The sequence below is a fragment of the Notolepis coatsorum genome (assembly GCF_963971535.1).
Source record: "Notolepis coatsorum genome assembly, chromosome: 20".
In the NCBI taxonomy this organism is placed as follows: Eukaryota; Metazoa; Chordata; class Actinopteri; order Aulopiformes; family Paralepididae; genus Notolepis; species Notolepis coatsorum.
The window spans coordinates 6,616,799-6,642,819 of NC_140184.1; the positions used below are offsets into that span (position 1 = coordinate 6,616,799).

Here is a 26,021-nt window from a genome sequence, read left to right on the forward strand (position 1 = left end):
CTATGTGTAAGTGAAATTAGTAATGAGTGTCTTATAAAGTTAATCTGTTTATAAGGAATTATAAACTAAAAGGCTTTGATGGCTATTAATTAAACATTCTATCTGAGCAGATTCTGCCGGTTGGGTGACAGGGGCACATGTCCGCCGTCCTGGGAGAATAGCAGAATCCACGTTGGGTGAGGGGGGCACACGTCCGCCGTCCTGGGAGAATAGCAGAATCCACGTTGGGTGAGAGGGGCACACGTCCGCCGTCCTGGGAGAATAGCAGAATCCACGTTGGGTGAGAGAGGGGCACATGGCCGCCGTCCTGGGAGAATAGCAGAATCCACGTTGGGTGAGAGAGGGGCACATGGCCGCCGTCCTGGGAGAATAGCAGAATCCACTTTGGGTGAGGGGCACATTCTGGGAGAATAGCAGAATCCACTTTGGGTGAGGGGCACATTCTGGGAGAATAGCAGAATCCACGTTGGGTGAGGGGCACATTCTGGGAGAATAGCAGAATCCACGTTGGGTGAGGGGCACATTCTGGGAGAATAGCAGAATCCATGTTGGGTGAGGGGCACATTCTGGGAGAATAGCAGAATCCACGTTGGGTGAGGGGCACATTCTGGGAGAATAGCAGAATCCACGTTGGGTGAGGGGCACATTCTGGGAGAATAGCAGAATCCACGTTCCCACAGAAACCTGACTGACATGCTGTGCTTATTTTTACATACCCGTTCTAGGTCTTGAAGCCACGCGCACACAGGAGATTCTATTATTTGACTCCAAATACATGGATCATACCTCCTGGCTTTGGCGATGAAGACTACAGAACTGTTTTTAGGTACACAGATGAGAGCTACTGTTTGTTGTGTTCATATGGCATTTAGATGTGATGGTTCACCGATGAGAGATGCTGCCCTTGGGGGGGGGGGGGGGGGGGAGGGAGTGCAGAGACTCAAACGCATCAGCGACCCAACTAACTGCGTGTCTATCTGCATGCCCAATAAAGACTTCTCCAAGTTCAGTTATTATACTGATATCCAATAATTAATTCTGCCCCCTCCCTCCCTCAGGCGTGTGGCACAGGGCATAGATCCTAGACCCTGGACTGAGACCACGGCCTATGATTTACCTGCATGTCGATATGAATTGAAAATGGGGGACCCTGGTGTAAACAACAAGACAAAAGTCTTTCTCTGGTCTGCATCCCCTTAACAATTGTGTGTATTGAGCCGTACTGTATTGTACCCATTCTGCAATATGTTCAAATAAAGTTTTCATTCACTCATCTGTGTTAATTTTTTTTATTTTGCATACTAGTGTTCTGTGTCTTGAGTCGTACTTGTATTGAAAAACTGATTTTATATGTCTGAGGAGAAGACTGGTACTCATCATCTTCGTCTCCACAAAGTACTGGGGGGGTCTACTGTACAGGAGACGTATTTCCTTTAGAGTGAAAGAAAAATGTGCACAGTCCCCCCCTCCAATGTACAGTTTATTCCCCCTCAAATGTATATACTCATTTTTACTATTTTCGTATCACAAACGGTGCTGTATATTTGTAGATCTGGTATGTCATAAATGTCTAGATGTAACATTACTGTATCTGTATGTCATGTTATGATGAATTGAAAACTCAACCAGCACCTGCTAACGGGTCGGACCGTTTAGCTCAACTGGTTAGTGCGGCTGCCTGTGGACAACAATTTGAAGGAAACTGTCGGTATGTTACACTCCAGTGACTCACCCGTCTCCCATCCACTGTAGAACATTTGCTTTAGAAAAAGAAATTGTGTATTGATTGTACATTACTTTTTAACCTCTTAAGCCTGAGGGGTCCATAAATCCATCTCTACAGAATGTAATGTTGCATATTCTTTTCCAAATGTAGCCAAGCGTAAAGACCCTAACCCTGTCAAAAAAGCATCAAAGTGTATATTTTCAGCACTATGTTTGTTTACCAATTATTTTAAGGGTTATTAGTGATAGAATGGCCCTGTGTATATAATGTAAATATCTGCAGATGACGACATCTACTCGTAGATCTCAGAGGAGGACAACAGCCAGAGTGTGTGTTCAGAGCAGCAGGCATGGTGTTAGAGATAGTGCTCAGGGTCATCGGCTGAGGTGCTTGAGAAGCCGTTGTTATGGTGATGAGAGAGGGTGGGACATTTTGAACCGTAGTAGAGAGAGAGAGAGAGAGAGTTCCACATCACAAGACTTGAAGATGGTAAGCTGTGAGTTCTTCAGAAGACTAACCAGACTAGGACATGAGGCTGAGACGTGTAGACGTGGACAAAAGACCTCAGGAGCTAGAGGGTGGGGGGAAGGGACGTGTGGCCCCACCCTCCGGTGGCCACGAGCTAGCTTTGGCTAACAGGGAAGGCTTTTTGGATAACAACGAGTCTATGTTTATGAAAATAAACATCACAATCTAAGGAAATGGATCACGTTGCCAGTGTCGAATTCTTTTTGAGACGAACGCATCCACGGGGTAGGATAGAGGGAATCAGTCAGTACGATAAGAAAGATATAAACACAATGCAGAAAACTTCACGGAACCACAGGTGACCACCAGGTGATACTGGCTGATTACCGAAGAGTCCAACATTAGTGAAATATAAGATTATAGAAATGTCAGGGCAGTGGCTGGTTGTAGTTTGGTTATAGTTATAGTTGCTTTGCCTACATAGTGTTATTTAAACTAACAAAACGTCTCAAACAATCATAAATAATAAGATTAAATGAGCAGATCATCCACATGGATTGTTCTTAATGGTGGTCCATTATCACGGCCATTATTGACCCACCCAGAAGAACAGAACCGTGTTAACCTAAACGGCATCATCTAATGGATTCAAGATTCAAGATTCAATAGTTTTATTTCAAACCACAGTGTTAGTTTGGCTACATTTACCATTGTCCGGCAAAACAACTTTTGAAACATAAATGAAATAGGAAAAGAGGAACCCCCCCCCAAAATCTTTTAAAATAAAACAACAGCCAGAAACTATACACTGTTTGAAAAGGAGATGGAAGAAGCAAAGCTTATCTGTTTCCATCCCCCATCAATAACTAATTGCAATATTATATATACTTCAGCAAGTACAATATGACACGATGGTCTCTTGTTCTGCATGCCGACTATAGTGTGTACAAATCAACTCTCTCCAACTCCCTCGTTCCAAAATTATGAAACTATGACCTCGCAATAAATCACTGCATTACAACACATTTGAATACTGCGTAAGATTTTATAGATTTGAAGATGAATGAAATGGAGAACAGCAAAGATTACACTTGATTTCAACATGTTAGAGGTGCCATAGATGGGGTTATTATATTTTATTATATATATAAAACACTGAAGTACACTCCATGTTGACTTATTCTATATTATTCTGTATGTGTTGATGGTGGAAGAACAGCCTATTGGAGGAGGATGAACATACAGCTGTATGTGTTGATGGTGGAAGAACAGCCTATTGGAGGAGGATGAACATACAGCTGTATGTGTTGATGGTGGAAGAACAGCCTATTGGAGGAGGATGAACATACAGCTGTATGTGTTGATGGTGGAAGAACAGCCTATTGGAGGAGGATGAACATACAGCTGTATGTGTTGATGGTGAGCCTATTCCTATAAACGGAGAGACATATTAGTGATTGCCAATGTCATCACATCACAATGCATCATATCATAAAAGGGTACTGTAATGTTATATATATAGGTAGGTTATAATATGTTTAACATAATGGTTGCTCTTCATGTTGTGTACAGGGTTCAGTTTCTTTTTCTTTGTCTAAATTAGTCAAAACAAATATTGGTAGCACAGTACAAACATCACTGTAATTACTGTGACATTAATGATAATAATACACTTTATTTGTATGGTGGTTGCAGACCAATCAGTAAAATATACATTAGGAATAAAATGAACATGAATTGACATAGAATAAAATCAATGCATAAACTACAAACATAAATATAGACATAGAATGAGCAGAGTAAAGCAGTGCAATAAAATAGTGAAATCAATAACGTAATTACTTGTTAATGACACGTCATTATTATTATTATTATACAAATAATGACATGTCACTACCAGATCTTACCAGAAATGACTGGTTATTAGTAATGACCCTGTGCCATGAAGTGCTATACCCAGACCTGTGTCACTAAGGGAGGCTTATAAAAGACCATGAGGGCACTCTCTCATTAATTAATCCCCTGTGATTTGAATGTACTTTTCCAATTGATGGTTATTTAAGCCCCTGACGCGTTGCTGAAACCTACCTCCTGTCCGTAGTCTTGGTCCTCTGGCTCGGAGACCCTCATGGCTGGGATGGAAGTTGAAGCCAGTCTGGCAGTGAAGGGATACTTCAAGTTCAAGCCTTGTCTCAGACAGTGGGTGTGTGCGTTGTTGCAGTCATAGCCGTGGGGGCAACAATGTCTCCCACTCACACAGCACTTACTCTGGGGACCGTCAGAGAAATCAACAAGTTCACCAGGCAGCACAAAACCATGTCATTTTACACTATTTCATTTTCATCGATAGGGGTTTGTGTTTGCTATACTTCTCTTTCTTCCAAACATGGCTGCCTGTAACCATCGGCAACCACTTTCAAACCACTGGTCACTCATTTCGGAGCAGTAATAAAAGATCCAGTAATAAACAGATGCATTACATTCATGTCGATATAGTTCTCATGTATCAACACATAGCAGCCGTAACCACGGTTTCCTCCAGCTTGGAGGACAAAGGGACATTCTAAACATTTAGATTTTGGATTATGAATCTGGACGACACAATGGCTTATCGCAGTATTGTACACGTAAAACATCACGAGTTGACCTACCGGGGAGTAAGGGCAGCACCGCCACTGACCCAGACGTGTGTGGCAGCAGGTGTACCCGTCGCGGCAGTAGGACCGGCGGTCGCACCACTTCACGGTGCCGTCCAGTTCATCTTCCACCATGGCCTGGAGGAGCGTCGTCTCGTCTTGAACCGTCTCCACCTCCTCCTGGCCCCCGAGAGAGCTGTCGTCAGCTTCCCCCGCCAGCAGAGGGGCTGCCATCACGGGGAGGTCCAGAGCCACCAGAGCCACCTCGGACTCCGTCTTCTCCAGCATGGGGACACTTTCCCACGGCCGGTCGGCGCGGACGCACCTGTACGTCCTGACGTTGCAGTGGTGCCTGGAGGGGCAGCAGTGGACCTTGTCCTCACAGCACACAGCCTGTAGGGGGATTCAGAATAAACACATTATTACACCACAACCACGGCATTCACACTGTAAGATTTGATCAAATAAGATACGATCATATAACTCACTCCCTGTGGAAATTACATTATTGTCCAACAGCATTGCACGGCAATGAATATAATAGAATGTACAAAGGCAAATAAGGCCATACAATAATACATATGAATATAATAAAACAATGAATGTGCATTATATAACTATTTAATATGAACAGTTATGTACACGCGTGTGTGTGAATAAAGTTAACATTATTATCTTGCTGTTAGACTGATTATTATTATATTATTATCTGTCAACAACGAAAAACAAACACCTCTGCTCCAGCCCAGAAGAAGAGCGCGCTCATAAACACATTGTAAATTAAATTCATGGCCAAACCGCCTCAACCAGAACGCCTTGTTGACTCACGCTGGTATAGGGGCAGCAGCCAAACCTCCCAAAAGTCCTCGTCCCGCAGCAGGTGTTGTGATGCGCACAGCGGGTACCATCAGGGCAGATGTTGGCATAAGCCAGATGGAGCACCATCAGCAACAACGCAGAGGTCTTCAACATCTGTGGAGATCAGATGGAACAATATGTTGGAGCAGCTCGCCTTGAAATCTCATGACAACCAGTAACACCAATGATTTCAAACCAATACTTAAAATCGAATTTGTTGCTGTGTAGGATTGAAAAAAGCATCTATATACCATAATGAATGATGTATGTGTATGTCTTTTTGTGACCTCCCCAAATCGTCTCGCAAGCCCCAGGTTAAGAACCCCTGCCGTTAAGGCCCACAGTGGAAATAAGCCCCAGGTCTTCATTGTGACAACCTGCCTTTTCTGCCTTCACTGCACCCCATAAAACTGACTTATCTGAAGACATATCAAATACATGTACTCACTCACTCACTCACTCACTCACTCACTCACTCACTCACTCACTCACTCACTCACTCACTCACTCACTCACTCACTCACTCACTCACTCACTCACTCACTCACTCACTCACTCACTCACTCACTCACTCACTCACTCACTCAACAGAGGAGAGAACTGGACCTTCTTCCACTCACCTTGGCTTCAGGAATCTTCTCAGATGTCTTGAAAGTGCTCTGGTTGTTTCCCGCACAAAACAGAGTAACTCTGCTCCAGAGACGTCAGTCTTTATACGTCGGGTTGGTTCCACCCATTGGTTTGCTTCTTCCTCTTTCACCAAACGCAAGCTAACTTCTGGGTGAAATGGGCATGGCCTTGTTCAACGGGGTCTCTTGAAGAAGAAGTAAAATAATAAAATAGAATAGACAGTAAAAAAGTGCGGTTTGATTCAGTTTAAAAATAGGCAATACTAAAAATAATAAAATAGAATAGACAGAGAAAAAAGTGTGATAAAATAGTTCAATAAAATATACAATAACATTATATATAACAACAGAGCATCGCTCATAACACTTAATAGAACAACAGAGCAGTGCATCGCTCTTAACACTGAGTTTCTTTATAAAGTTCTAACATACAACAGAGCAGTGCATCGCTCTTAATACTTTGAGTTTCTTTACAAAGTTCTAACATACAACAGAACAGTGCATCGCTCTTAACACTGAGTTTCTTTACAAAGTTCTAACATACAACAGAGCAGTGCATCGCTCTTAATACTTTGAGTTTCTTTACAAAGTTCTAACATACAACAGAGCAGTGCAACTAGTCAATACTAGTACATAACTAATTACATAAATACATTAGGCCAGGCGGCTGGGTGGCGCAGCGGACTAAGCGCTCATCACCAACGCAAGAGACACTGGTATCGAATCCGGCTGTCAGCGTTGCCTCCGGCTTGGCCGGCTGTCATACTGGCTCAATTGGCAGAGTCAGCGGGAGGGAAGCCGGTGGGGTGGTATTCTGGTCGTTGTAAACAGCGACTCCTACAGGTCGGTCAGGGCGCCTGCACAGCGAGGGAGGTAGATGGTGAGGGTAGTGTGACCTCCCACACGTTACACCTCACCAATGAGAGTCCGCGCTGTCAGGTGAAAAGATGCTGCTGGCTGTCTCCTATGTGTCGGAGGAAGCATGTGATAGACTTCAGGGCTCCCTAGACCGACCAGTGGGGGGCACATGCGAGCAACGACCAGGAAGGGGCGGGAGGAATTGGCATAACGACTAAATTGGGATGGGAGAAAAACACAGAAAAACAGGAGGAGAAAAAGTGGATACAAAATAAATACATTAGGCCCTAACCCTAACCCTGTTTGACCAGATAAATACATTAGGCCCTAACCCTAACCCTGTTTGACCAGATAAATACATTAGGCCCTAACCCTAACCCTGTTTGACCAGATAAATACATTAGGCCCTAACCCTAACCCTGTTTGACCAGATAAATACATTAGGCCCTAACCCTAACCCTGTTTGACCAGATAAATACATTAGGCCCTAACCCTAACCCTGTTTGACCAGATAAATACATTAGGCCCTAACCCTAACCCTGTTTGACCAGATAAATAAATTAGGCCCTAACCCTAACCCTGTTTGACCAGATAAATACATTAGGCCCTAACCCTAACCCTGTTTGACCAGATAAATACATTAGGCCCTAACCCTAACCCTGTTTGACCAGATAACGGTCAGAAGGTGTCACTGATTGGATACGTTGCTGTTGGTCAGCAACATCATATGTCATACCTATATTCAGAGGTGGAAAGTAACTAAGTATTTTTACTCAAGTACTGTACTTGAGTATAATTGTGAGGTATGTGTACTTCACGTGAGTATTTTCATTTTAGGGAACTTTATACTTTTACTTCACTACATTCAAAGAAGATATTGTACTTTTTACTCCACTACATTTATCTGAACCCATCCGTTATTAGTTACTTTGAAGAAAAATATTTTGCGTAGAAAACGTAGATTAATTGAATACTTTCAAATTTGAAGCCTGCCAACTTCAGAGTTGTTGAACATAATCAGAGCAGCATAACTGACCACGTACCACTTTAACCTTTAGAGGTCAATGTTTCGAGGGTTGAATGCTAAAGCACTGGAATACACAAACATAATTTAGAACGTGTACTTTTGATCCTCCAATATCCAATATCAAATACTTCTCTACTTTTACTTAAGTAGGATTTTGAATGGACGACTTTTTATCTGGGTATTTCTACTTTTACTTAAGTAAAGGAACTGTGTACTTCTTCCACCACTGCCTATATTGTGTGCTGTGTATTGCAGAGTACTACTGAATATGAGAATGCTACATTGTGTTTTATTGAGATTGACATGAAACATTTTACAATTATATTATGATATAATTGTATTCCTTTTTGTTAATTGTTGATAAATTAATTCCACTAATGAAGATACTGTACATGCAACAACACAGATCCATAATTAAACACATAAACAAACCGTTCATTCTTATAGTGCCACTATAAGACACTGAATCCTTGTGTTAAATACAGCTTAATGAATTGATGTATAAGATGAATCAATCCAATCCCTATTGCAACCTCTATCTCTATTTTTTTTCATCGACAGCATTTCATTGAGTAATTAAGGATTCCGTGTCCTCTGATGACATCACAAGAGAAGATATTCAAACACGTTAACTCTAAATAACGGTTAAAACTGTGTGCAAAACAGTTTAACGCCTTGGGACATGTGTGAGATTATGTGCAAAAAGTGAAGTGGTGAAGTGCCCCTTTAACAGTTTCTCCCCAACACCACTGACCCCAGTGTAGAATATAAAATGCAGAAGTATCTAGTGGTCTGGTTAACAGCAAAGATTGCTCTCCTGAAGCTAAAGTCGGGTGCTGCTCCTGTTGCATTCTGTTGAGCTCTTCCACCCAAATGAGGTTTATATTCTAACTAGTGCTGTCAATAAAAAAAATTAACTAATTAATCTCACAATTTTCTGTAATTAACCCTTTCACTGCCACACGACAGAAGGTTAGCCCTTTCACTGTCACACAACCGACGGCGATGCTCCATCATTAGCATCATTAGCTCCACGGATAATGTGAAATTTAGAAATGTGTCCATTGGAAATACATTGCAATTTCAAGTCAGGTGGACCGCACGGGAAACAACAATGACGTAACCACTACACCTCCCTATATAACCCTAACCTTAACCATCACACTAATAGCTCATCTAACAAAATCAGGATGTCAAAAGTGGTCTAATTTGCTAACATGTCCTGATTTCTTGATTCAAGAGATTTATTAGTCACACACATACACGAGACATGTAGTGAAGGCTGAGTGTACAGTCTTGAAATTGTCCTAATCTTTGGTGACTGGGGATGGCCAGGGACCCCTGAAAAATTAGGAATAATATATTTTCACTGAGTTCATTGACTAGAACGGTGGTTCTCAACTTTATTTAATTGTTTTCATCAAGGGCATTTGGACACATTAGGGCACAGACCCCCATTTGATAAGGTGCCTCAGAAGACTTTGTTGTTGTTGTTGTTGTTGTTGTTGTTGTTGTTGTTGTTGTTGTTGTTGTTGTTGTTGTTGTTGTTGTCGTTAGAGATTTGAGTCCATAATTCTATAACTGTCTATACTGTAATTGAGGAGATAACATGGGAGACAGTGAAGCCTAGGATCAGAATAGTCACTCAAATTATTCTCTCATTGGGCTAACTATGAAATATGGAAAATAAACTATGACCCCTTGCGGGGGCCCCACACCTCATGTTGAGAAACACTGTACTTTTCCCACTGTTAACTCCTCAATTACAGTAGGCTTATAGTTTATAGAATTCTGGATTAAAGGACATATAACACAAACCTGCTCAATTCTTATCAAATGGGGGTTTGTGGCCTAATGCACATTGCTCATTGCAGATTACATAAATTGTTCATGTTGGAACTGTACATAGCCATTTTATTTATATTTATATAGTAGTGTACTAGCTGCATACTGTGCACCCTGTTATCTGCACACTGCACACTTTGTTAGAATTGTATATAGTCGGCGGTTAGGTGGCCGAGCGGAGATTGCGTTCGTCACCAGCCCCGGAGCTGTCACCAGCTTGGCTGGCCGTCTGCACTAATACAATTGGCTGTATTAGAGGGTGGGAGAAGCTGGCGGGGTGGGTCCGGGTCGTTGTAAACAGCGACTCCTACAGTTCGGTCGGGGCGCCTGCTAAGCGCGGATAGGACTCGAGGGGGATAGTGTGGTCCTCCCACACGCTACGCCCTCTCGATGAGAATCCGCGCTGCCAGGTGAAAAGAAGCGGTGATTGGCTGGACGTGTGTCGGAGGAAGCACGTGGTAGCCTCCACTCTCCCAGATGATCTGACTGTGGGGGGTAAGTGCGCAGCGACCAGGAAGGGACTGGGAATTGGCATACGACTAACATTGGGATGGGAGAAAATCGGAGGAAAATGGAGGAAAAAAAAAAAAAAAAAAAAAATTGTATATAGTCATCTTGCTGTTATTTGACCAAATGTAATTTTATTCTATGCTATTTTTATTTAATTTGATATTATGTTGGATGCTGCTACGGTCGAGGAACCACAACAAAGTGAATTTCACAATTTATTTCTGCCGTAAAAGGTACAGAATGACGTGACAATAAAAGGAATCTGAAGAGAGAGAGAGAGAGAGAGAGAGAGAGAGAGGGGAGAGAGAGAGAGAGAGAGAGAGAGAGAGAGAGAGAGAGAGAGAGAGAGCGAAGAGAGAGAGAGAGAGAGAGAGAGAGAGAGAGAGGAAGGGAGGGAGAGAGAGAGAGAGAGAGAGAAGAGAGAGAGAGAGAGGGGGAGGGGGGAGGGGGGAGGAGAGGGGAGGGAGGGAGGGAGGGAGGGAGAGAGAGAGAGAGAGAGAGAGAGAGAGAGAGAGAGAGAGAGAGAGAGAGAGAGAGAGAGAGAGAGAGAGAGAGAGCGAGAGAGAGAGAGAGAGAGAGAGAGAGAGAGAGAGAGAGAGAGAGAGAGAGAGAGAGAGAGAGAGAGAGGGAGGGAGGGAGGAGAGGAGAGGAGAGAGAGAGAGAGAGAGAGAGAGAGGGGGGGAGGGGAGGGAGGAGGGAGAGAGAGAGAGAGAGGAGAGAGAGAGAGAGAGAGAGAGGAGAGAGAGAGAGAGAGAGAGAGAGAGAGAGAGGAAGGGAGGAGAGAGAGACAACCCTCAGATTGGTAGGATTGGGGGTGTAAAGGTACACGTATCCCTACAGAACCGTTTCAGTCCTGGACCTTAGGTTCAGTACGGCTGTATACTGAACGAATACAACGGTATGTTAACCACTAACTATCGCCCACCGGGGGCTGGTTTTTTTCACAATCTAATATAATTATTATAATTCTTTTTTTTAACAAGTCGATTATTAATTTCAATATAGAATATTCGTTGACAGCCCTACAAGTACAATTAGTTGCTGCACACTGCATCACCCCTGAGTGGAACATGGAAAGTTAAACTGTCCCCCACTGTATCGAAAACCCGTACCGAACCGTGACTTCAAAACCGAGGTAGGTACCGAACCGTGGGTTTTGTGTACCGTTACACCCCTAACTACCACACTACAGAAGGTTAACCCTTTCACTGCCACACGACAAATGGTTAACCCTTTCACTACCACACTACAGACGGTTAACCTTTCACTACCACACTACAGACGGTTAACACTTTCACTGCGATAATACAGAAGGTTAACCCGTTCACTGCCACACTACAGAAGGTTAACCCTTTCACTGCCACAATACAGAAGGTTAACCCTTTCACTGCCACAATACAGAAGGTTAACCCTTTCACTGCCACACTACAGACGGTTAACCTTTCACTACCACACTACAGACGGTTAACCCTTTCACTGCGATAATACAGAAGGTTAACCTGTTCACTGCCACACGACAAATGGTCTGTCGTGTGGCAGTGAAAGGATTACTAAGTGAAGCAGGACAGCAGGTGGTGCCCAGACACTCTGGTGCTTTTTACAGTAGTACAACAAGCAGCGTGTCAGCTACACAGCAGCACGGTCTCAGCCTGGGTTTTCTTTATTGGACACTTCAGTGGTTACACTCCCACATGGCACATCTGGGCACAGAGACAGAGAAAGCCCCCCTCAAGCTCCAGCCTGCAAAGCAACTTTTGTCTTTTGTATCACGACCCGGGGTCATGTCTTTTACGTTAATCCTCCTTAATATAATGTAATTCCACGGCTTGAAATCACGCCAACATGACTTGACAACAACGGCAAGTCAAGGCAAGAGACCGACGATCAAGAAAAGTCTCCAACCGCTCAGAGAAAATAAACCCTGTTGGGTGTTTCATGTGTCTCCTCAAAGATAATCTGTGTCCTACCTGGATCCCTTCACTAACATCTTCATCAAAACAGAGATGTGTCCTACACTGGTATTTGTAATGCTATTTATTGGTAAGCTACCTCCTTATACTACATCCTTATTGGAATGTCATTTTGAAACCTATGGAACCTGTTCTAGTGACTGGCTGGTCCTGAGTTTGCTCTGAACAGGGTCAATCTGTATTTCACTATGACGCCCCTCTAGCTCATGGGGATAAGGATAAGGATATCTTTTATTAATCCCTCACAGGGAAATTCCAGTGACATACACATACAGCTCATCGTCTCATTAACAACATCATATCACAATCATTACATTTTTACAGTAACAACGGCACAACATAAATTCAAACAGGCATGTACATTTGTTGAATGAACTCCAACAGTCCTTAAAGCTTGAGATTATCCCCTCTCTTGCAGAGTTTAAAACCTTGATCTCCAACCATTGTCAATCAAGTAGGACATGTTTTAATTGATTGTTATCCTTACTTGTCTTATTGTAGTGATTTTAAATGCTGTGTGTTTTCATTTTAAATAAAGGTTTGAAATGAAATTAAGTGAAATACGGTACAGTAGGAACGGTAGACAGAGTGTGGCCTTGCTACAGGACAGAGCGTGGCCTTGCTACAGGACAGAGCGTGGCCTTGCTACAGGACAGAGCGTGTCCTTGCTACAGGACAGAGCGTGGCCTTGCTACAGGACAGAGCGTGACCTTGCTAGAGGACAGAGAGTGGCCTTGCTACAGGACAGAGCGTGGCCTTGCTACAGGACAGAGCATGGCCTTGCTACAGGACAGAGAGTGGCCTTGCTACAGGACAGAGCGTGGCCTTGCTACAGGACAGAGAGTGGCCTTGCTACAGGACAGAGAGTGGCCTTGCTACAGGACAGAGCGTGGCCTTGCTACAGGACAGAGAGTGGCCTTGCTACAGGACAGAGAGTGGCCTTGCTACAGGACAGAGTGTGACCTTGCTACAGGACAGAGCGTGGCCTTGCTACAGGACAGAGCGTGGCCTTGCTACAGGACAGAGGGTGGCCTTGCTACAGGACAGAGTGTGGCCTTGCTACAGGACAGAGCGTGGCCTTGCTACAGGACAGAGCGTGGCCTTGCTACAGGACAGAGAGTGGCCTTGCTACAGGACAGAGTGTGGCCTTGCTACAGGACAGAGCGTGGCCTTGCTACAGGACAGAGCGTGGCCTTGCTACAGGACAGAGCGTGGCCTTGCTACAGGACAGAGAGTGGCCTTGCTACAGGACAGAGAGTGGCCTTGCTACAGGACAGAGCGTGGCCTTGCTACAGGACAGAGAGTGGCCTTGCTACAGGACAGAGAGTGGCCTTGCTACAGGACAGAGTGTGACCTTGCTACAGGACAGAGCGTGGCCTTGCTACAGGACAGAGCGTGGCCTTGCTACAGGACAGAGGGTGGCCTTGCTACAGGACAGAGTGTGGCCTTGCTACAGGACAGAGCGTGGCCTTGCTACAGGACAGAGCGTGGCCTTGCTACAGGACAGAGAGTGGCCTTGCTACAGGACAGAGTGTGGCCTTGCTACAGGACAGAGCGTGGCCTTGCTACAGGACAGAGTGTGGCCTTGCTACAGGACAGAGCGTGGCCTTGCTACAGGACAGAGTGTGGCCTTGCTACAGGACAGAGTGTGACCTTGCTACAGGACAGAGCGTGACCTTGCTACAGGACATGAGGGACCGTTGAGCCAGTCGCTCAGATGTGCACAGCTCTCTCCGGAACAAGTAAACACCGCTTTGACCTCGGCAGGCACGGTACTGGCCTAATAAGACACTACTTAACCCTTTCACTACCACTCTACCAAAGGGTTAACCCTTTCACTGCGGCAATACGGAAGGTTAACCCTTTCACTACCACACTAATAATAATAATAGTAATAATGGCTTGAATTTATATAGCGCCTTTCACGTACCCAAGGCGATTTACAATAAAAGGGGGAGGGGAGAGGATAACCGTGACCTAAACTAAAAAACAAAATACAAAACAGAACAGAGCAGAAGAAAAACAGAACAAAACAAAATAGAATAAAACAGAATGAATGGGATACTCAGGAGCATCAGAGACCAGAGGCCTGGGTGAAGAGATAGGTCTTCAGCAGGTTTCTAAACTGGACAACAGAATTTGCATTGCGGATGTCCATGGGGAGGGAGTTCCAAAGGGTGGGGGCAGCTACACTAAAAGCCCTGTCCCCGAAGGTCCGCAACCTGGCTTGTGGGATGGTAAGCAAGCCTGTGTCAGAGGAGCGGAGATTCCGGGAGGGGGTGTAGGTGTGGAGAAGGTCGGATAGGTATTGAGGGGCGGTGGTGTGTAGGGATTTATATGTCAGCAGGAGGATTTTTAAGGTTAACCTTTTTTCACTTAATGAGTATGGGACTGATGATGCCATGCAGGTGTGTTTGTAACCGCCAAGAGCCAACCGTTTTGACTGATTGCGTCGATGTCGTTTGTCGTTTATAGTGTTCGTTCACTGGGTAAGGTAGTACCGTTTACTTTATAAATTACATGCGAATTGTGCATTTGGTAATTGTGTGGTGTAAAAGAATCCACTGGTGAAGTATTATTGCAACGGACCTTGTGGACATTCTATCTTTGATCTGACGAGTAGCCACAGACGCGTCGATTACGTAACAGTTCTAGCCGGTGTCAGCCTCCTCATGGCTTGTAGGTTTATTGTTTTTTAGTCACACGTTAATTCAAGCCTTTATACAAGATACAAGATACAAGATACTTTAATGCCACACAACGATGGTTGGTGGTAATTGTTTGCGGTACAGTTTGTTAAGCACTGGGACATCAACATGAAACATTACACATCAAACGCCCCCCTCCCACCTCCCAATCCCCACAATAGATACATATATACATAAATACATACAGGACAGTCACATGTAACAGTGTCAGTCAGTGATACGAGTACAAGTGATAACAAATGGAAACCGTTGTTAACACTAGTGTCAGCTACGTTAGCAATCTTTGCTGTTAACCAGACCACTAGATACTTCTGCATTTTATATTCTACACTGGGCTCAGTGGTGTTATGGGTAGACACTGTTAAAGGGGCACTTCACCACTTCACTGTTGGCACATAATCTCACACATGTCCCAAGGCGTTAAACTGTTTTGCACACAGTTTTAACCGTTATTTAGAGTTAACGTGTTTGAATATCTTCTCTTGTGATGGCATCAGAGGACACGGAATCCTTAATCACAGCTCAATGAAATGCTGTTGATGAAAAAATAGAGATAGAGGTTGCAATATGGATTGGATTGATTCATTTTATACATCAATTCATTAAGCTGTATTTAACACAAGGATTCAGTGTCTTATAGTGGCACTATAAGAATGAACTGTGTTGTTGCATGTACAGTATCTTCATTAGTGGAATTCATTTATCAACAATTAACAAAAAGGAATACAATTATATCATAATAGAATTGTAAAATGTTTCATGTCAATCTCAATAAAACACAATGTAGCATTCTCATATTACCAGTAGTACTCTGCAATACACAGCACACAATATAGGCAGTGGTGGAAGAGGTACACAGTTCCTTTACTTAAGTAAAAGTAAAAATACCCAGATAAAAAGTCGTCCATTCAAAATCCTACTTAAGTAAAAGTAGAGAAGTATTTGCTATTGGATATTGGAGGATCAAAAGTACACGTTCTAAATTATGTTTGTGTATTCCAGTGCTTTAGCATTCAACCCTCGAAACATTGACCTCTAAAGGTTAAAGTGGTACGTGGTCAGTTATGCTGCTCTGATTATGTTCAACAACTCTGAAGTTGGCAGACTTCAAATTTGAAAGTATTCAATTAATCCATGTTTTCTAAGCAAAATATTTTTCTTCAAAGTAACTAATAACGGATGGGTTCAGATAAATGTATAGTGGAGTAAAAAGTACAATATCTTCTTTGAAATGTAGTGAAGTAAAAGTATAAAGTTCCCTAAAATGAAAATACTCACGTGAAGTACAAGTACCTAAAGATTATACTCAAGTACAGTACTTGAGTAAAAATACTTAGTTACTTTCCACCTCTGAATATAGGTATGACATATGATGTTGCTGACCAACAGCAACGTATCCAATCAGTGACACCTTCTGACCGTTATCTGGTCAAACAGGGTTAGGGTTAGGGCCTAATGTATTTATCTGGTCAAACAGGGTTAGGGTTAGGGCCTAATGTATTTATCTGGTCAAACAGGGTTAGGGTTAGGGCCTAATGTATTTATCTGGTCAAACAGGGTTAGGGTTAGGGCCTAATGTATTTATCTGGTCAAACAGGGTTAGGGTTAGGGCCTAATGTATTTATCTGGTCAAACAGGGTTAGGGTTAGGGCCTAATGTATTTATCTGGTCAAACAGGGTTAGAGTTAGGGCCTAATGTATTTACCTGGTCAAACAGGGTTAGGGTTAGGTCCTAATGTATTTATCTGGTCAAACAGGGTTAGGGTTAGGTCCTAATGTATTTATCTGGTCAAACAGGGTTAGGGTTAGGTCCTAATGTATTTATCTGGTCAAACAGGGTTAGGGTTAGGGCCTAATGTATTTTTTTATCCACTTTTTCTCCTCTTGTTTTTCTGTGTTTTTCTCCCATCCCAATTTAGTCGTTATGCCAATTCCCCCCGCCCCTTCCTGGTCGTTGCTCGCATGTGCCCCCCACTGGTCTGTCTAGGGAGCCCTGAAGTCTATCACATGCTTCCTCCGACACATAGGAGACAGCCAGCAGCATCTTTTCACCTGACAGCGCGGACTCTCATTGGTGAGGTGTAACGCGTGGGAGGTCACACTACCCTCACCATCTCCCTCCCTCGCTGTGCAGGCGCCCTGACCGACCTGTAGGAGCCGCTGTTTACAACGACCAGAATACCACCCCACCGGCTTCCCTCCCGCTGATTCTGCTAATTGAGCCAGTATGACAGCCGGCCAAGCCGGAGGCAACGCTGACAGCCGGATTCGATACCAGTGTCTCTTGCGTTGGTGACGAGCGCTTAGTCCGCTGCGCCACCCAGCCGCCTGGCCTAATGTATTTATGTAATTAGTTATGTACTAGTATTGACTAGTTGCACTGCTCTGTTGTATGTTAGAACTTTGTAAAGAAACTCAAAGTATTAAGAGCAATGCACTGCTCTGTTGTATGTTAGAACTTTGTAAAGAAACTCAAAGTATTAAGAGCGATGCACTGCTCTGTTGTATGTTAAACTTTGTAAAGAAACTCAAAGTATTAAGAGCGATGCACTGCTCTGTTGTATGTTAGAACTTTGTAAAGAAACTCAAAGTATTAAGAGCGATGCACTGCTCTGTTATTCTATTAAGTGTTATGAGCGATGCTCTGTTGTTATATATAATGTTATTGTATATTTTATTGAACTATTTTCTCACACTTTTTACTCTGTCTATTCTATTTTATTATTTTTAGTATTGCCTATTTTTAAACTGAATCAAACCGCACTTTTTTACTGTCTATTCTATTTTATTATTTGACTTCTTCTTCAAGAGACCCCGTTGAACAAGGCCATGCCCATTTCACCCAGAAGTTAGCTTGCGTTTGGTGAAAGAGGAAGAAGCAAACCAATGGGTGGAACCAACCCGACGTATAAAGACTGACGTCTCTGGAGCAGAGTTACTCTGTTTTGTGCAGGAAACAACCAGAGCACTTTCAAGACATCTGAGAAGATTCCTGAAGCCAAGGTGAGTGGAAGAAGGTCCAGTTCTCTCCTCTGTTGAGTGAGTGAGTGAGTGAGTGAGTGAGTGAGTGAGTGAGTGAGTGAGTGAGTGAGTGAGTGAGTGAGTGAGTGAGTGAGTGAGTGAGTGAGTGAGTGAGTGAGTGAGTACATGTATTTGATATGTCTTCAGATAAGTCAGTTTTATGGGGTGCAGTGAAGGCAGAAAAGGCAGGTTGTCACAATGAAGACCTGGGGTTCTTAACCTGGGGCTTGCGAGACGATTTGGGGAGGTCACAAAAAGACATACACATACATCATTCATTATGGTATATAGATGCTTTTTTCAACCCTACACAGCAACAAATTCGATTTTAAGTATTGGTTTGAAATCATTGGTGTTACTGGTTGTCATGAGATTTCAAGGCGAGCTGCTCCAACACATTGTTCCATCTGATCTCCACAGATGTTGAAGACCTCTGCGTTGTTGCTGATGGTGCTCCATCTGGCTTATGCCAACATCTGCCCTGACGGTACCCGCTGTGCGCATCACAACACCTGCTGCGGGACGAGGACTTTTGGGAGGTTTGGCTGCTGCCCCTATACCAGCGTGAGTCAACAAGGCGTTCTGGTTGAGGCGGTTTGGCCATGAATTTAATTTACAATGTGTTTATGAGCGCGCTCTTCTTCTGGGCTGGAGCAGAGGTGTTTGTTTTTCATCGTTGACAGATAATAATATAATAATAATCAGTCTAACAGCAAGATAATAATGTTAACTTTATTCACACACACGCGTGTACATAACTGTTCATATTAAATAGTTATATAATGCACATTCATTGTTTTATTATATTCATATGTATTATTGTATGGCCTTATTTGCCTTTGTACATTCTACTATATTCATTGCCGTGCAATGCTGTTGGACAATAATGTAATTTGCACAGGGAGTGAGTTATATGATCGTATCTTATTTGATCAAATCTTACAGTGTGAATGCCGTGGTTGTGGTGTAATAATGTGTTTATTCTGAATCCCCCTACAGGCTGTGTGCTGTGAGGACAAGGTCCACTGCTGCCCCTCCAGGCACCACTGCAACGTCAGGACGTACAGGTGCGTCCACGCCGACCGGCCGTGGGAAAGTGTCCCCATGCTGGAGAAGACGGAGTCCGAGGTGGCTCTGGTGGCTCTGGACCTCCCCGTGATGGCAGCCCCTCTGCTGGCGGGGGAAGCTGACGACAGCTCTCTCGGGGGCCAGGAGGAGGTGGAGACGGTTCAAGACGAGACGACGGTCCTCCAGGCCATGGTGGAAGATGAACTGAACGGCACCGTGAAGTGGTGCGACCGCCGGTCCTACTGCCGCGACGGGTACACCTGCTGCCACACACGTCGGGGTCAGTGGTGGTGCTGCCCTTACTCCCCGGTAGGTCAACTCGTGATGTTTTACGTGTACAATACTGCGATAAGCCATTGTGTCGTCCAGATTCATAATCCAAAATCTAAATGTTTAGAATGTCCATTTGTCCTCCACGCTGGAGGAAACCGTGGTTACGGCTGCTATGTGTTGATACATGAGAACTATATCGACATGAATGTAATGCATCTGTTTATTACTGGATCTTTTATTACTGCTCCGAAATGAGTCACCAGTGGTTTGAAAGTGGTTGCCGATGGTTACAGGCAGCCATGTTTGGAAGAAAGAGAAGTATAGCAAACACAAACCCCTATCGATGAAAATGAAATAGTGTAAAATGACATGGTTTTGTGCTGCCTGGTGAACTTGTTGATTTCTCTGACGGTCCCCAGAGTAAGTGCTGTGTGAGTGGGAGACATTGTTGCCCCCACGGCTATGACTGCAACAACGCACACACCCACTGTCTGAGACAAGGCTTGAACTTGAAGTATCCCTTCACTGCCAGACTGGCTTCAACTTCCATCCCAGCCATGAGGGTCTCCGAGCCAGAGGACCAAGACTACGGACAGGAGGTAGGTTTCAGCAACGCGTCAGGGGCTTAAATAACCATCAATTGGAAAAGTACATTCAAATCACAGGGGATTAATTAATGAGAGAGTGCCCTCATGGTCTTTTATAAGCCTCCCTTAGTGACACAGGTCTGGGTATAGCACTTCATGGCACAGGGTAATTACTAATAACCAGTAATTTCTGGTAAGATCTGGTAGTGACATGTCATTATTTGTATAATAATAATAATGACGTGTCATTAACAAGTAATTACGTTATTGATTTCACTATTTTATTGCACTGCTTTATTCTGCTCATTCTATGTCTATATTTATGTTTGTAGTTTATGCATTGATTTTATTCTATGTCAATTCATGTTCATTTTATTCCTAATGTATATTTTACTGATTGGTCTGCAACCACCATACAAATAAAGTGTATTATTATCATCATTAATGTCACAGTAATTACAGTGATGTTTGTACTGTGCTACCAATATTTGTCTTTACTAATTTAGACAAAGAAAAAGAAACTGAACCCTGTACACAACATGAAGAGCAACCACTATGTTAAACATATTATAACCTACCTATATATATAACATTACAGTACCCTTTTATGATATGATGCATTGTGATGTGATGACATTGGCAATCACTAATATGTCTCTCCGTTTATAGGAATAGGCTCACCATCAACACATACAGCTGTATGTTCATCCTCCTCCAATAGGCTGTTCTTCCACCATCAACACATACAGCTGTATGTTCATCCTGCTCCAATAGGCTGTTCTTCCAACATCAACACATACAGCTGTATGTTCATCCTCCTCCAATAGGCTGTTCTTCCACCATCAACACATACAGCTGTATGTTCATCCTCCTCCAATAGGCTGTTCTTCCACCATCAACACATACAGCTGTATGTTCATCCTCCTCCAATAGGCTGTTCTTCCACCATCAACACATACAGAATGATTATAGAATAAGTCAACATGGAGTGTACTTCAGTGTTTTATATATATAATAAAATATAATAAACCCATCTATGGCACCTCTAACATGTTGAAATCAAGTGTAATCTTTGCTGTTCTCCATTTCATTCATCTTCAAATCTATAAAATCTTACGCAGTATTAAAATGTGTTGTAATGCAGTGATTTATTGCGAGGTCATAGTTTCATAATTTTGGAACGAGGGAGTTGGAGAGAGTTGATTTGTACACACTATAGTCGGCATGCAGAACAAGAGACCATCGTGTCATATTGTACTTGCTGAAGTATATATAATATTGCAATTAGTTATTGATGGGGGATGGAAACAGATAAGCTTTGCTTCTTCCATCTCCTTTTCAAACAGTGTATAGTTTCTGGCTGTTGTTTTATTTTTAAAAATGTTGGGGGGGGGGGTTCCTCTTTTCCCATTTCATTTATTTTTCAAAAGTTGTTTTGCCGGACAATGGTAAATGTAGCCAAACTAACACTGTGGTTTGAAATAAAATGATTGAATCTTGAATCTTGAATCCATTAGATGATGCCGTTTAGGTTAACAAGGTTCTGTTCTTCTGGGTGGGTCAATAATGGCCGTGATAATGGACCACCATTAAGAACAATCCATGTGGATGATCTGCTCATTTAATCCTATTATTTATGATTGTTTGAGACGTTTTGTTAGTTTAAATAACACTATGTAGGCAAAGCAACTATAACTATAACCAAACTACAACCAGCCACTGCCCTGACATTTCTATAATCTTATATTTCACTAATGTTGGACTCTTCGGTAATCAGCCAGTATCACCTGGTGGTCACCTGTGGTTCTGTGAAGTTTTCTGCATTGTGTTTATATCTTTCTTATCGTACTGACTGATTCCCTCTATCCTACCCCGTGGATGCGTTCGTCTCAAAAAGAATTCGACACTGGCAGGGCGGCTAGGTGGTGTAGTGGGCAAGGCACTCGCCACCAGTGTGGAGACGCTAGGATTCGCGTGTTCGAATCCAGCTCTCCACATTGTTTTCAGTTTAGCTGGTCGTCCGCAGTAATACACATTGGCCGTATTACGGGGAGGGAAAACTGAAGGGTGGGGATTGAACGTTGTGAACAAGCGACTCCTACAAGTCGGTTGGTGCGCCTGCGCAGTAGAATCAGGAAGTGTCGGGGGCAGCGTGAGCCTCCCACGCGTTACTCCTCGACACTGAGAGATCGAGCTGCGCAGGTGAAAAGATGCGACTGCTGTTACCTCAAGTACCGGAGGGGACTTGTGCTATGTATGACTTAGTCCACATTGCAGCCGGCTTGTGGGAGGCAAGAAACAGCGTTCGTGACAGGGGAGGGTTGAATTGGATGATACGAAATTGGGATGGGAGAAAATATAGAAAAAATGGGAGAAAAAGTGGATCAAAAAAAAAAGAATTCGACACTGGCAACGTGATCTATTTCCTTAGATCGTGATGTTTATTTTCATAAACATAGACTCGTTGTTATCCAAAAAGCCTTCCCTGTTAGCCAAAGCTAGCTCGTGGCCACCGGAGGGTGGGGCCACGTGTCCCTTCCCCCCACCCTCTAGCTCCTGAGGTCTTTTGTCCACGTCTACACGTCTCAGCCTCGTGTCCTAGTCTGGTTAGTCTTCTGAAGAACTCACAGCTTACCGTCTTCAAGTCTTGCGATGTCGAACTCTCTCTCTCTCTCTCTTGCTCTCTCCCGCTCTTTCTCTCTCTCTCATGACTCTTACTATGGCAACAGCACTTTTGACCCAAATCGAACTATGGTTCAAAATGTCCCACCCTATCTCATCACCATAACAACGGCTTCTCAAGCACCTCAGCCGATGACCCTGAGCACTATCTCTAACACCATGCCTGCTGCTCTGAACACACACTCTGGCTGTTGTCCTCCTCCTCTGAGATCTACGAGTAGATGTCGTCATCTGCAGATATTTACATTATATACACATTGAAACACAGGGCCATTCTATCACTAATAACCGTTAAACAAACGTAGTGCTGAAAATATACACTTTGACTGCTTTTTTGACAGGGTTAGGGTCTTTACGCTTGGCTACATTTGGAAAAAAATATGCAACATTACATTCTGTAGAGATGGATTTATGGACCCCTCGGGCTTAAGAGGTTAAAAAGTAATGTACAATCAATACAATTTTTTTTTTTCTAAAGCAAATGTTCTACAGTGGATGGGAGACGGGTGAGTCACTGGAGTGTAACATACCGACAGTTTCCTTCAAATTGTTGTCCACAGGCAGCCGCACTAACCAGTTGAGCTAAACGGTCCGACCCGTCAGCAGGTGCTGGTTGACTGCAACAGACACACATCCATAGTTTACATTAGTATTTACAGTGATTTAATATGCAGCGAATTAACGTTATACGATTTAAATTATAAATACAAACGGTAACGTGGCTGTGGCTTTTGAAAATGGTGGTTGGCTTTAGAGACGGATGGTTGTGCTCATCAGAGCGTGAAACAGATACTAGCCACAGATTCAGGGTCAGTTATTTTCCCATTGTACGAATTGTTAAGATTATGGAATGTAAGGGAAATCTGATCCTAGGACTAAAGCCAGGAGTCTACGCTGTGGTGACGTCGTCCAGCCGCGCCAAAGTGAATTTATTTTTGCTACTTTTACAATTAATTGCGAATTGTTTCATGTTGCGCTATAGATTGTGGATGAATACACACAGAAAGGTACACTATGCCAATGTTCATGCTTATGCTTAACCCTTTCACTGCCACACAACAGAAGGTTAGCCCTTTCACTGTCACACAACCGACGGCGATGCTCCATCATTAGCATCATTAGCTCCACGGATAATGTGAAATTTAGAAATGTGTCCATTGGAAATACATTGCAATTTCAAGTCAGGTGGACCGCGCGGGAAACAACAATGACGTAACCACTACACCTCCCTATATAACCCTAACCTTAACCATCACACTAATAGCTCATCTAACAAAATCAGGATGTCAAAAGTGGTCTAATTTGCTAACATGTCCTGATTTCTTGATCTTGATCTTTGGTGACTGGGGATGGCCAGGGACCCCTGAAAAATTAGGAATAATATATTTTCACTGAGTTCATTGACTAGAACAGTGGTTCTCAACTTTATTTAATTGTTTTCATCAAGGGCATTTGGACACATTAGGGCACAGACCCCCATTTGATAAGGTGCCTCAGAAGACTTTGTTGTTGTTGTTGTTGTTGTTGTTGTTGTTGTTGTTGTTGTTGTTGTTGTTGTTGTTGTTGTTGTTGTTGATGTTGTTGTTGTCGTTAGAGATTTGAGTCCATAATTCTATAACTGTCTATACTGTAATTGAGGAGATAACATGGGAGACAGTGAAACCTAGGATCAGAATAGTCACTCAAATTATTCTCTCATTGGGCTAACTATATGGGAAATAAACTATGACCCCTTGCAGGACAGAGTGTGGCCTTGCTACAGGACATATTTCAGTTAGTCACAGTAAAAGTCACCTAGTAAAAGTGAGATAATTGACAATATCAAAACATGCTAGGGCTGTACCGAATAATTCGAAGCTTCATTCATAATGTTGACATTCGAATTCTAAATCAACATAAAAAATTGTAAAAAAAAAACAACGAACATTTTTTTTACATTTTTATTTGCCAAGACATACCTTGGCAAATAAAAATGTAAAAAAAAAATGTTCGTTGTTTTTTCTTTTTTACAATTTTTTATGTTGATTTAGAATTCGAATACCATACCAAATGGACGCCCCTGCCCCACACCTCATGTTGAGAAACACTGTACTTTTCCCACTGTTAACTCCTCAATTACAGTAGGCGTATAGTTTATAGAATTCTGGATTAAAGGACATATAACACAAACCTGCTCAATTCTTATCAAATGGGGGTTTGTGGCCTAATGCACATTGCTCATTGCAGATTACATTACATACATTTATCTCTTTTTTTTTTATCCACAGAGAAACCTCAGATTGGTAGGATTGGGGGTGTAAAGGTACACGTATCCGTACCGAACCGTTTCAGTCCTGGACCTTAGGTTCAGTACGGCTGTATACTGAACGAATACAACGGTATGTTAACCACTAACTATCGCCCACCGGGGGCTGGTTTTTTCACAATCTAATATAATTATTATAATTTTTTTTTTAACAAGTCGATTATTAATTTCAATATAGCATATTCGTTGACAGCCCTACAAGTACAATTAGTTGCTGCACACTGCATCACCCCTGAGTGGAACATGGAAAGTTAAACTGTCCCCCACTGTATCGAAAACCCGTACCGAACCGTGACTTCAAAACCGAGGTACGTACCGAACCGTGGGTTTTGGGTACCGTTACACCCCTAACTACCACACTACAGAAGGTTAACCCTTTCACTGCCACAATACAGAAGGTTAACCCTTTCACTGCCACAATACAGAAGGTTAACCCTTTCACTGCCACACTACAGACGGTTAACCTTTCACTACCACACTACAGACGGTTAACCCTTTCACTGCGATAATACAGAAGGTTAACCCGTTCACTGCCACACGACAAATGGTCTGTAGTGTGGCAGTGAAAGGTTAACCTTCTGTAGTGTGGTAGTGAAAGGGTTAACCTTCTGTAGTGTGGTAGTGAAAGGTTAACCGTCTGTAGTGTGGTAGTGAAAGGGTTACTAAGTGAAGCAGGACAGCAGGTGGTGCCCAGACACTCTGGTGCTGTTTACAGTAGTACAACGAGCAGCGTGTCAGCTACACAGCAGCACGGTCTCAGCCTGGGTTTTCTTTATTGGACACTTCAGTGGTTACACTCCCACCACACGGCACATCTGGGCACAGAGACAGAGAAAGCCCCCCTCAAGCT

The 26,021-nt window shown here is 43.1% G+C and overlaps 1 pseudogene across 1 annotated transcript in view; it reads right to left on the reverse strand.

Annotated features, from left to right (window-relative positions):
* The window catches only part of LOC311247281 (beta-1,4-galactosyltransferase 1-like), a 489,169-nt pseudogene extending 479,018 nt beyond the window's left edge, over positions 1–10,151 (reverse strand). The window contains exons 1-2 of the transcript in view: positions 10,143–10,151; positions 9,683–9,777 (exon numbers count right to left, since the gene is read on the reverse strand). The product of the transcript in view is annotated as a beta-1,4-galactosyltransferase 1-like (transcript). The remainder of the gene's footprint in view (positions 1–9,682; positions 9,778–10,142) is intronic.
* Positions 10,152–26,021: the final 15,870 nt, after the last annotated feature.